Consider the following 11,730-nt stretch of genomic DNA (forward strand, 5'->3'; position numbering starts at 1 on the left):
AAAAAAACATGAAGGAGAAAACCTCCATTGATTCTGATTTCAGCCTTCAGTTTATGCAAACTTACCCCTAAAAGAATAACAACTGGAAACTGCCCCCATTTTCTGCCCCTGACCACTCTCTGAATAATTGTTCACATGAATATTTGCTAGTTCTTTCATTCATTAAATTTTTAATGAGCCCTTACCAGATGCCAAACTCTTTGGGGACACAGTAGAAAACAAAGATAGCCAAAGTCTCCCTGCTTTTGTGGAATAGAGCTTACATTCAAGTGCGGAAGGCACATAATACACATAAATAACCGTGGTATGTCATGTTGTTATAAGTGCCAAAAAGAAAAATAAACTAGTTGAGTGTACAGAGAGTAATGAAGGCAGATGCTATATTAAGAGGAAAAGACTCTCTGATAAAGGACATTTGAGTAGAGACCTGAATGAAATTAGGGTATGGACCATGTCATTTTCTGTTTTCCAAAAATAGAATAAATAGCAATGAAGAGTTAGGAGATGAAATAAGAGAAGAAGGGCCCAAAATGATGTAAATATTATAAGCCATAGTAAAGACTTTGAATTTTATTCTGATCAAGGCAAGTCATCTTTAAGATATATATATTTTGTTGATTTCAGACAGGAAGGGAGAGGGAGAGGGAGAGAGAGATAGATCAGCTGACTCCTACCGGGGATCAAGCCAGCAACCCGGACATGTGCCCTGATTAGGAATCAAACCTTGACCTCCTGGTTCATATGTCAACACTCAACCACTGAGTCACACCGGCTGGGTAAGGTAAGTCATTTTTGAGCAGAGTTCTTATCTGACTTTTGCTGACTTTAATCACTTTGACTACTGAATGGAAAGTAATTCAAAGAGGCAAGAAAGAAGTAGGGAGACCAGTTAGGAGATCATTGAAGTAATCCAAAAAGAGGTCATGCTGGCTCAGACCAGGGTGGTAGCAGTTTAGGTGAAAAGAAGGGTAGAGTTAATAGATGTGTTCTTAAAGGTACAGCCAACAGGGTTGGCTGAAGGATTGGAAATGGAGTGTGTGTATGAGAGAGAGGAGTCTATAATGACTCCAAGGCTTTTTGGCCTAAGCAACTGAAGAAAGGTATGGCTGTTTACTAAAATAGGGATGACTGAGGGATGACCAAGTTTTGCTTTGAATATGTTGAGTTTGAGATATCCATGGACATCGAAATGGAGATGTTGAGTGAACAGTTGTACATATGAGTCTGGAATTCAGAAGAGAGAGGTTTGTGTTGGAGACACAAATTTGGAATTTTTTAGCAGTTAGATGACATTAAAGACACCAGAGGCCCGGTGCACGAAATTCATGAACTGGAGGGGGCATGTCTCTCAGCCCGGCCTGCGCCCTCTTGCAGTCCGGGACCCCTCGGGGGATGTAGCAGTGTGCCAAGCAGCAGGTGGCCAGGGAGGAGCCTGAATCAGGGCCGGGTGCTGCTCATGCTCATCCCAGCCCGCTGTGCCTGCTGCTGTGGAGTCAGGAGAGGCTCCCGCCGTGGCAGCTGTGCTTGCCAGCTGTGAGCCTGGCTTCTGGCTGAGGGGCACACTGACCACCAGGAGGCAGCGCCTGCATTGAGCGTCTGCTCCCTGATGGTCATTTATCATCATAGTGATCAGTCGTTCTGGTCGTTCCACCATAATGGTCGCTTAGGCTTTTATTATATGGGCTAGAGGCCCAGTGCACAAATTCATGCACCAGTGGTGGCCCTTGGCCTGGCCTGTGGGATCTGGCCTAAACCAGCTCTCTGATATCCCCCCGAGGGGTCCCAGATTTCGAGAGGGCACAGGCCAGGCCGAGGGACCCCACTGGTGCATGATCGGGGTTGGGAAGGGACGCAGAAGTTGGCCAGCCGCAGAGGGACCTGTCCTATTATTATATAGTCTGGCCTGTCTCACTCAATCCTGATCGGCTGGATCCCAGCAGCAAGCTAACCTACCGGTTGGAGCATCTGCCCCCTGGTGGTCAGTGCACATCATAGCGAGTGGTTGAGCAGCCTTAGCATATCATTAGCATATTACACTTTGGTTGGTTGAATGGCTGACCAGTAGACCAGAAACTTAGCATATTAGGCTCTTATTATATAGGATAGGACTGGATAAGATCTCTAAGGGAGTGAGACAGAGAAGTGAAAAGCCCTGAGCAGTAAGCTTTGGGGTACCACTGTTTCCCATCAAGAGGATGGAAAGTATTCAGGCAAAGGAGACTGGAAAGGAGCCACGAATAGAGTGAAAAGCCAAGAGAGAGGTGACTAAAAAAACCAAGTAAAATAAATTGTTTCAAGGATGAGAGAGATCACATGGTTCAAATGCTGCTGATAGAGCTAAGTGAGTTGAAGACTGAGAACTAATCATTGGATTTGGCCATGGAGATCATTGGTGATCTTGATAAGAGTAGTTTTGGTAGAGTGGAGGATATGAAAGCTTGACTGGGATGGACTAAAAGAGAGAGTCATGCATATGCATGCTGTATACCCACAGAATAAAATGTGCACACAAAGCAACCAACCTAAGAAGATAGTATCTAGGTCCTAATGTCAGGAAACCAGTCTGGAAGCAGGCCAAGGGTGTGGTCTGGGCATTAGCTGATGGAGGAGTAAGCACACTACAAAGGTCACTATCTTCTCTTCTTGTTTTATTGTGTGGTTTCATGCTGCTTCCTTCAATATCTTTTCTTAACAATTTATTTAATTCCTACTTTGATTAAACATAAATTTATACAACTTAATAATTGCAAAATACATAATAAATTTAAACTATTAAATTTATTTCAAAAATTAATTTCTAAAAATTGTCATGTCAACAAATTTACCTCTTTGAAAGGAATCACTTGGAGAATAAGCTGAGAATTTGCACAGAATTAGCTTTGCTTGTGAGTCTCATATTTCAACTGGCTAATGTTCTGCTTCGAAATCATTGTAGAACAGCATCCTCTGTTCCCACCATAATAGACTGTCTTATTTACCAAATAAATCCTTGCATATTAAAAGGGCAATCAGTTAAATTTCTATGTATTTTTGACACAAAGCCTTTCCTGATGCTGTCATAATGGTATATTCTCCAAACCTCATTAATCTGCTTAGGTCACAGTGGTTCTCAACCTTCCTAGTGCCTAGACCCTTTAATACAGTTCCTCATGTTGTGGTGACCCCCAATTTCATTGTTACAAATTGAACTTAATTAAAGCCTAGTGATTAATCACAGAAACAATATGTAATTATATATGTGTTTTCCGATGGTCTTAGGCGACCCCTGTGAAAGGGTCATTCGACCGCCAAAGGGGTCGCGACCCACAGGTTGAGAACCGCTGGCTTAGGATCTTCCGATATCAATGGACCAATTATATCTCCAGTGTCAAATGCAGTTTGCAATTTGTTGCCTTTTCCCTTAATTTGCATTTATACTTCTGACCTAGCATGTTCCAGAGCAGTTTTCCTTCTCTTCCTTTACTAAAGAAACACAGAAACATTCAGAATAATTAGGCCCTCTGTGGCCACCTGAGGACAGAGAGTGGAATTTCCCCCGCAGGAATGTAATTGTCCTGCTGCGCTGTGTAAACAGCGCAGGAGGGCAGCACAAGGCCAGCGCTGTCAGCCCTAATCCTGCAAATATTCCAAACTGCAACCATATTTATAATCTACGTTTCTACATGCATACACAAGCGTTGTAATCCCCACCAAATGTAATTGAACTCTAAATTGGCATCAATTCTACCTATTAAACATTTCAGATCATTTTCATACATTACTCACATAATTATCGGAATTTAACATTTATTATGCATAGCAGAGTGTTTTAACAATTGTCTGTGTAGTCAAGGAAAATGTTAGAACCCTTAACAAGAGAGGAAGTAGAAATAGAGATAAAATGTGACTTATCTATGGTCACTCACAAGTAGGTGCAAAGTCAAGATAACAACTTAAGCCTGATGATCCTTTTCTACCAAACCTAGCTCTTTCAGAAAGATACCCTCCCACACACAAATACATATATTGCCTCTTGACATATCCACCTTGACTTCATATAATAATCTACAGTCTTTAACCTTTTTTTGTACCATCCAATGAGGCCAATTTTAATCCTCTAAACAAAATTAATGCAAAGTAGGTAGAGACCAATAGATATGGGCAAATACACACGTTCCAGTGAAGATCAAAGAGATAGTCACCACTGCATTCTACTAGGGGTCCTAGATATGACAGTCATGGGACCATTAAATCTATAGTCCCTTTCAAGAGAAAGTGCTCCACCCCTATACCATGTATGGCATGTGCTCTTGACCAAGAGCTGTGATTTCTGAGGGGCCTGGTACAGATATCTCAGCCCAAAAGAAGGAAGGTGGGTATTAGCTAATTCAATCTTATATTCTCACTCAAGAATGAAAACTGGGAAGTATAGTAAGAACCAGGTCATAGCCCTGGCCGGTTTGGCTCAGTGGATAGAGCATTGGCCTGCAGACTGGAAGGTCCCGGGTTTGATTCCGATCAGGGGCATGTACCTTGATTGCGGGCACATCCCTGGTGGGAGGTGTGTAGGGGGCAGCTGATCGGTGTTTCTCTCTCATCGATGTTTCTGACTCTCTATCCCTCTCCCTTCCTCTCTGTAAAAAATCAATAAAATATATTTTTTAAAAAAAGAATCAGGTCATAGTGAAAAGAGAATAGACAGATGATGAGAAAGGCCATGTAGGGACCAGCAGTCACTGTGTGCTGGAATGATAGGCCATCGACTTCCATGGCAAAGGTGTCTAGAACTCCCAACATGCCAAATGAACTTTTGATTCCTATTTATATGAGACCCTCTCACGGCCCAGTAGTTTGGTTTCCCATGTTCTGAGGACTTGGCAGTATGGCTAAGATTCCTGTCACACGTCTGAACACAAACATGCACACATTTCACACCTTACTTGGGGTAACCAATGAGACTGTTTCTTACAACCAAAGATCTTCCTCAACCACCACTCAATCAAAGAATGGTTCAAATTAGGTAACCAATTTGAACCATTTATAACCAATATAAGCACATATTTAACCCCAACCAAGCTCACATGCAATGTGTAATTGTTCAATCAAATTTGCATTTCACTCTCTCATGCATCTGTTGATGCCCTACAATGTGTCAGGCATTGTGTTGGTGCTGGAGTCAAATACATACAAATAAGTATTGAGGGCCTCCGCTTTCAAGCTCAGTGAGAAAAGCACAGAAACATGATATAAGATTGGAAATAAATAATAGAAAATTTAGGAAAACTGTATACTGATTGCCTAAATTGTAGGTTCTCTTTTGCTTCTGCCATACTAACAGAGTTCTTGCATCAAAGTCCAGTTTATCAGTCAACATGATATTTGTGTCAGTATACTGTACACCCAAGAGAAAAAAACAGAACATAAATAAATTATCATTCTTGAGTGCCTTGATTATTGGGACAAAGGATGATATAATTAGATGGACAGGGTTAATAATTACTAAGCTCATCACGACATTACTAAACATGAAAGCTGGCTTCCCAGGATTTTAAATGTGGTTATGATGTTTTAGAAGTTAGGCATCCCTTACTGATCTCTTGTTTTCAACAATTATCAAAACAGGGAAGTAAAGAAAATATAAGGAGTTTAAAACTAGGAGGAAAGGGGAAAGGCACTGAGCCAGGTGAGGGAAGAGGGAGACACAGAAAACTAGTCTTTAAAAATGTGAGTCATCATTATATGGATCCGGATTTATTATAGGTCTGTATTGACTGTGGATTTAGTCATAGTCACTTAAAATAATTTTTAAAAAACCCCACCAGTACACACTCTAACATGTTTAGACGGATTTTCTAATACTATTCTATACAGAGGGTTCTGTTATACATTTTATAAGCACTACAGCAGGGGTGGGGAACGTCCAGCCCACGGGCCACAAGGCCCTTGAAATCATTTGGTCTGGCCCTGCCAAGGCATTAGGAGTGAGTTAATTAAATGTCTGACCAAATATGGCAGGGTAATTTTTAAGCTAATAATTTTGTATGGCCGGAGAATGATGTCATAAATATCCAAATCATCCTAGGCAGAAAAAAGGTTCCCCACTCCTACACTAGAGATTTGAATCAAATACCAACGTATACCTTAAATCATTTTAGGATAGATTCAGCACAATTAAATATGGCAAATACTTAAGTGTGCCAACTTTGTATGAAGTATAAGGCCAGTCACCAGAGGAATTTCGAAAAATGAATAAAATACAATCACTGTCTTCAATGGGGGCAGGGACCTTTAGTCTACTTATACAAATTAAACAAAGAGGCAATAACTTTAATACAGGCCACATATATGTGCTATAAAAAGATAATATGATCAAAGTGCTATGCAGGTTCTAGAGATCAGAGAAGGCATGACTACAGAGGGTGCTTTTGAAATGGGTCTTTTTTAAAAAAAAAACATATTTTATCGATTTTTTACAGCGAGGAAGGGAGAGAGATAGTTAGAAACATCGATCAGCTGCCTCCTGCACACCTCCAACTGGGGATGTGCCCGAAACCAAGGTACATGCCCTTGACCGGAATCGAACCTGGAACCCATCAGTCCGCAGGCCGACGCTCTATCCACTGAGCCAAACCGGTTTCCACTTGAAATGGGTCTTCAGAGCTCAATAGAGTTTAACTGGGATTGAGTTAATCCAATGAGACATTACTAAATGTTAATGTGGTGACTAGAAGAAGCATCGTATTCCCTGTTATTGTTCACTGACCGTGTCCAACATAGCCCATAAATCATATGCAAACCCTTTACAAATATAGGATTGGAGTTCTCTCTCCCTTTTGCCTACTGGCAGTCCTCTCTCTCACAATAACAAGCGTTGTATGCCAGATAATGTCATTATTAGCTCATATGTAATTGGAAAATGGAGAAATGTCAAAATAATTCAGAAATTACATTTGTTCATTCATTATTTTTCCCAGCACACTTACATTTTGAGCAATCAGGGGCAAGCCTTCTCACAATTAAACAGAAAAATTTAGCATATAAGGACCTTGAGGGGAAAAAATTATTTAGGAGTGATTTCCTTTAATGCAAATAAAGTCTTGTTTAGTGGCTTCAAGAACCTTTAACTTTTTCTTATATGGTAAAGCTGCAATGTAAATGAAGGTGTGAAATAATTTTCCTGTGTGTGGTGGAGGAAACAGATTGATAAAGAAGGCTAAATTCTGGACCAGATTTTTAATTTTTTAACTTTTAATTAGAAGCTATCAAGGATCTCTATGTCCAAGGAGGAAGCACATATTCCAGGATTAAAGGTTCTAAAGCAGCACTGTCCAACAGAAATATAAAACCCATATCCAATTAAAGTGTTTCAGTAGCCACATTAAAAAAAATAAAAATAAAAGAGAAACAGGTGAAATGATGTAATTAATATAAAAACTATTAATGATATATTTTACATTATTTTTTCATACTAAGTCTTTTCTTTTTAATCCTCACTGGAGGATATGTTGTTTTTAAATTGACTTTTAGAGAGAGAGGGAGACAGAGAAACATTGATCAGTTGCCTCCCCTATGCGCTGCAATCCCCTTAACTGAGGTATGTGCCCTGACAGGAATCAAACCCGCAATCTTTTTGGTGTACAGAATAACACTCCAACCAACTGAGCCACCCAGCCAGCGCCATAGTAAGTCTTTGAAATCCGGTGTATGTTTTATACTTACAGCACAGCTCTCTTTGGATTAGCACATTTAAATGCTTAATAGCCACACACAGCTAGTGGCTAACATATTGGACCTTATGGCTCTCTAAAGGATGTTGTTGAGTAAAAATGCCTTTGGAGATTTAACTATGTAGTATTTTTTTTTTTTTTTTTTTTTTTTAGCATAGTAACTTTTATGGTCCTCAAGTAACAAAGTTGCATAGGTTTCAAATTATCTGCTCCTAACCCTATACAGCATTTCCCATATCCCGGCTATTCTTAGTGCACCATACTAAAGAATGTATCTGTTTTCCCTATACATACTTTCCTAGCCTTCCTCAAAGTTGTGGGTAGCCAAACAACATAGTGTTGAACAATGAGATGTAAAGGGAAGTCTGTTATGTCATATGGAATGATAAGAGAGGCCACAAAGCTTTCTTCTTCTTTACCTATAGCTCTTCTTCCTTTCTGTTCGGAACATTTCACATGAGAACTGGATGTTTGGAGCTTTGGCAGCCATCCTGTGACTATGACCGAAGAATCTTCAATACACTGAGGATGGCAGAGCAGAAAGGCACCTTTCCTTATCAGAGACATAATTGTAATGAAAAGCCAGCCACACACAGGTGGGGATGGGAGGGAGGAGGGGTGGGGATGGGGCGGAGTTAGCACAAGGAAAAGAGCTTCAGCAGAGATGCCCTCAGTGGGTATTGCTTAACATTCACAACCAGAGTTTATACTTTTTTTTCTCTTACCCTCACCCCACCCCCTTGTTGAGGATTCCCTTCTATCTGATTGAAACATTCCTTCTTAAGGCATAACAAGAGTGCTGGAGTTACTTCCAACACTTAAAAGAGTGCAGAGCTACAAGCAGCAATTTGGCCTTAATACATGTGTTTAACACTTTTTAAAATTAAAATTATCTATTTATTAAAAATAAAGTTATGTCATGACAAAAGGTTTCTATCATTTACTTAGTAATATTGTATTGATTCAACCATTTTTAGGTAGTTGGTAATACATATCTGATTTATTGTTCAGCAATTCCTCTTATTTGTCTTGGGGTCAGAATAATTCAAGAAACCAGACTGACATAAATATGTTGATACAAATGGCAGCAGTTTTTCATTGCTTTACAATGTCAGGGTAATCATGAAGGAGAATGCTCAGAACACTGCTAAAGAAATGGTATGGATAATTTTTTCAGCTACTGATTGTGGACATTTTTCTAACTATTATTTCCTGAGTGATATGACAAACAATGGGAAACCAATCCAGTAGTGTCTCTTTTACTCATCAAACAATTGCTTTTTTTTTTCAGTGAACAAAGGTGAAGTTTTATTTGACTACTTACCAGTCTTACATTATCATTTTCATCACAGTCATCACAATCCTCTCAAGGGATTCACAATTCTTTATCAACTCATCATCCAATCCCCCTACTTAATTTTTTATTGAGCCATCTCATCATATGCATTAAAAACACTCAGTGGATGCTCTGGCCAGTGTGGCTCAGTTGGTTGTGGCATTGTCCAGTCCTCCCATACACTGAAAGGTTGTGGGTTTGGTTCCTGGCCAGGTTACACACTTAGGTTTTCTGTTCAATCCCATGTAAGGATGCTGATGTTTCTCTCTCCACACCCTCCCTTCCCCTCTCTCTAAAATCAATATGTCCTCTGGTGAGGGTTAAAAAAGTATCCAGTTGTTTTACAGTTGTGGATTGCCTTGACAAAGTGAGCCATTTTTTATGAGTGAGTCTTAATCATTAAGGTGAACAAGGAGTCAATTCACCTTAATTGTGCTTAATATGTATGAACCAGAAGGCTAGTCATGAAGAAAATGTCAATTCAACCTTGGCTTAGAAAACTGGTTACCACCTTCCCTCAACCAAATGAATGTACCTCCAGAAAATGAAGCAAGTCAAGTCACTTCTGACTTTGGTACAAATTTGCCTTAAAAGGTAAGTGTCCAAATTGCTAGATTTACTAAATTTTACTATCATCTGTATGTATATATAAAGAGGTAATATGCAAATTGTCTAGGATGCCATAATGGTCACGACCGCTCAGGGGGAGGCTGTGCACGCAGGTGGGCGGGAGAGGACTGCGTGCGTAGTAAGGCAAGCTACGGATGGCACAGGCCAGCTCGCCGCGGCACCGAGCAAGCAGGCCTGCAGAGAGCAGGGCCTGCCAGCTCACCATGGCGGTGGTGACCACTCATTGGCTAAGCTCCCTGTACGCCATTTGCAGTGTTCTTGGTAACTTGGGTAATAAGAATCCAAGGTGATCTAGGGTTTTCCCACCTCATTCCTGGAGGAAAAAATGAAGGTCCGCTGCTGGAGAGGCTAAGAAATGTCATATCCTGCCCTAGCCGGTTTGGCTCAGTGGATAGAGCCTCTGCCTGCCGACTGCAGGGTCCAGGTTCGATTCTGGTCAAGGGCATGTACCTAGGTTGCAGGCTCCTCCCTGGCCAGGGCCCAGGTCAGGGCTCATGCAGGAGGTAACCAATCGAAGTGTCCCTCTCACATTGATGTTTCTCTCTGTCTTTCCCTCTCTCTTCCACACTCTCTAAAAATCAATGGAAAAATATCCTCAGGTGAGGATAAAAAAAAAGAAAGAAAGGTCATATCCTATGAAAGAGACATCTTGAAAATGCCTAAAGAAGGTTGTCATTTTTTTGTGGTGAAGAGACTGGAGTCTGTGTTGGTGAAAACACCTTGGTAGCTGCGGCAGACAGCAGTGGCAGCAGCAGCAGGGTGATGGGGGCGGCACCTTCCCTTGATCAGCCCAATCACCTCCTGCAGAGGTAGCCCAGACTATGGCTTAGGCCCATGGGGAGCGGTCCTAAGCCATCAGTAGGACATCCCCTGAGGGCTCCTGGATTGGAGAGGGTGCAGGTCGGGCTGAGGGACCCCCCACCCCCGTGCATGAATTTTGTGCACCGGGTCTCTAGTCCTATATAATAAAAGCCTAGGTGGTGCCACGCACGTCATCGCCACAAGATGGCTGCAACAAGATGGCTGGCAGGGGAGGGCAGTTGGGGGTGAGATCAGGCCAGCTGGGAAGGGCAGTTGGGGGTGATCAGGCTGGCAGGGGAGGGCAGTTGGGGGCGATGGACCAGCAGGGGAGCAGTTAGGCATCAATCAGGCTGGCAGGCAGGTGAGCGGTTAGGAGCCAGCAGTTCCAGATTATGAGAGGGATGTCTGGCAGCTGAAGAGGTCCCAGATTGGAAAGGGTGCAGGCTGGGCTGAGGGACACCCCCCCTATACCCCCCCACCCCACCCCCATGCACGAATTTCATGCAACGGTCCTCTGGTATTGAATATAAGAAAAATCCAGAGGCTGTATTTTTTTAGATGAAAGCTCACTGTGCACTGTGAATGATGTTGAAAGCATCCAGAGCCTAAGAAATTTGGCCCCACCTCACAGTACTATACATTTTCTCTACTTAATGCCATGCTCCCTAAACATCTCACCTTCTGTTGCAAATTAAAGTCTTCAAATGCATCATTTGAAATCTGACAAATAGAACCCGATAAAATTGCCAAGCTATACTTTCACCTAACTCTAAGATAAAGATCCAGGTTTAGCTGAACCTATTTAAGGTTCTTTTTCAGAACATTAAAATGCACCATTAGAAACTTTTCCATAAAGATATTTTTTAAAAACCAGCTTGCCTGCCTTTTTTATTTGCAAGTGCATCCAGTCATATCTGTAACACATACTGGTAGTTTCAACCTATCTTCTTGTTTTGTATCACAGCCTTCTAAGCCATCTGAAACTGTCTTTGAAGGGAACTTAAAACCATCTTTTAAAATTTGCTTCTTGGTTTGTGCTTTTTCTGGCGACTGCTTCTAGAGTCATCTCCTTTTAGTTTCAAAATTTGCATGGCTGCCTTTTTGACCTGGCTTTAAGAGTCAGTCTTAGGCAGATATTGCTCGAGGTTGGCCTCAGGTTGAGGCGTATTTGCATCTTTTCCATAACAGAGTCTAAGTTTTAAGGAGGCCCCTACATACTGCCTCCGCTCCTGGGTTTACTTGGCTGCTTATCACTTC

The sequence above is a fragment of the Myotis yumanensis genome, unplaced genomic scaffold (genome assembly GCF_028538775.1).
Source record: "Myotis yumanensis isolate MYYU_CA2020_CCGP unplaced genomic scaffold, mMyoYum1.0.hap1 SCAF_3, whole genome shotgun sequence".
NCBI classification, from domain to species: Eukaryota; Metazoa; Chordata; class Mammalia; order Chiroptera; family Vespertilionidae; genus Myotis; species Myotis yumanensis.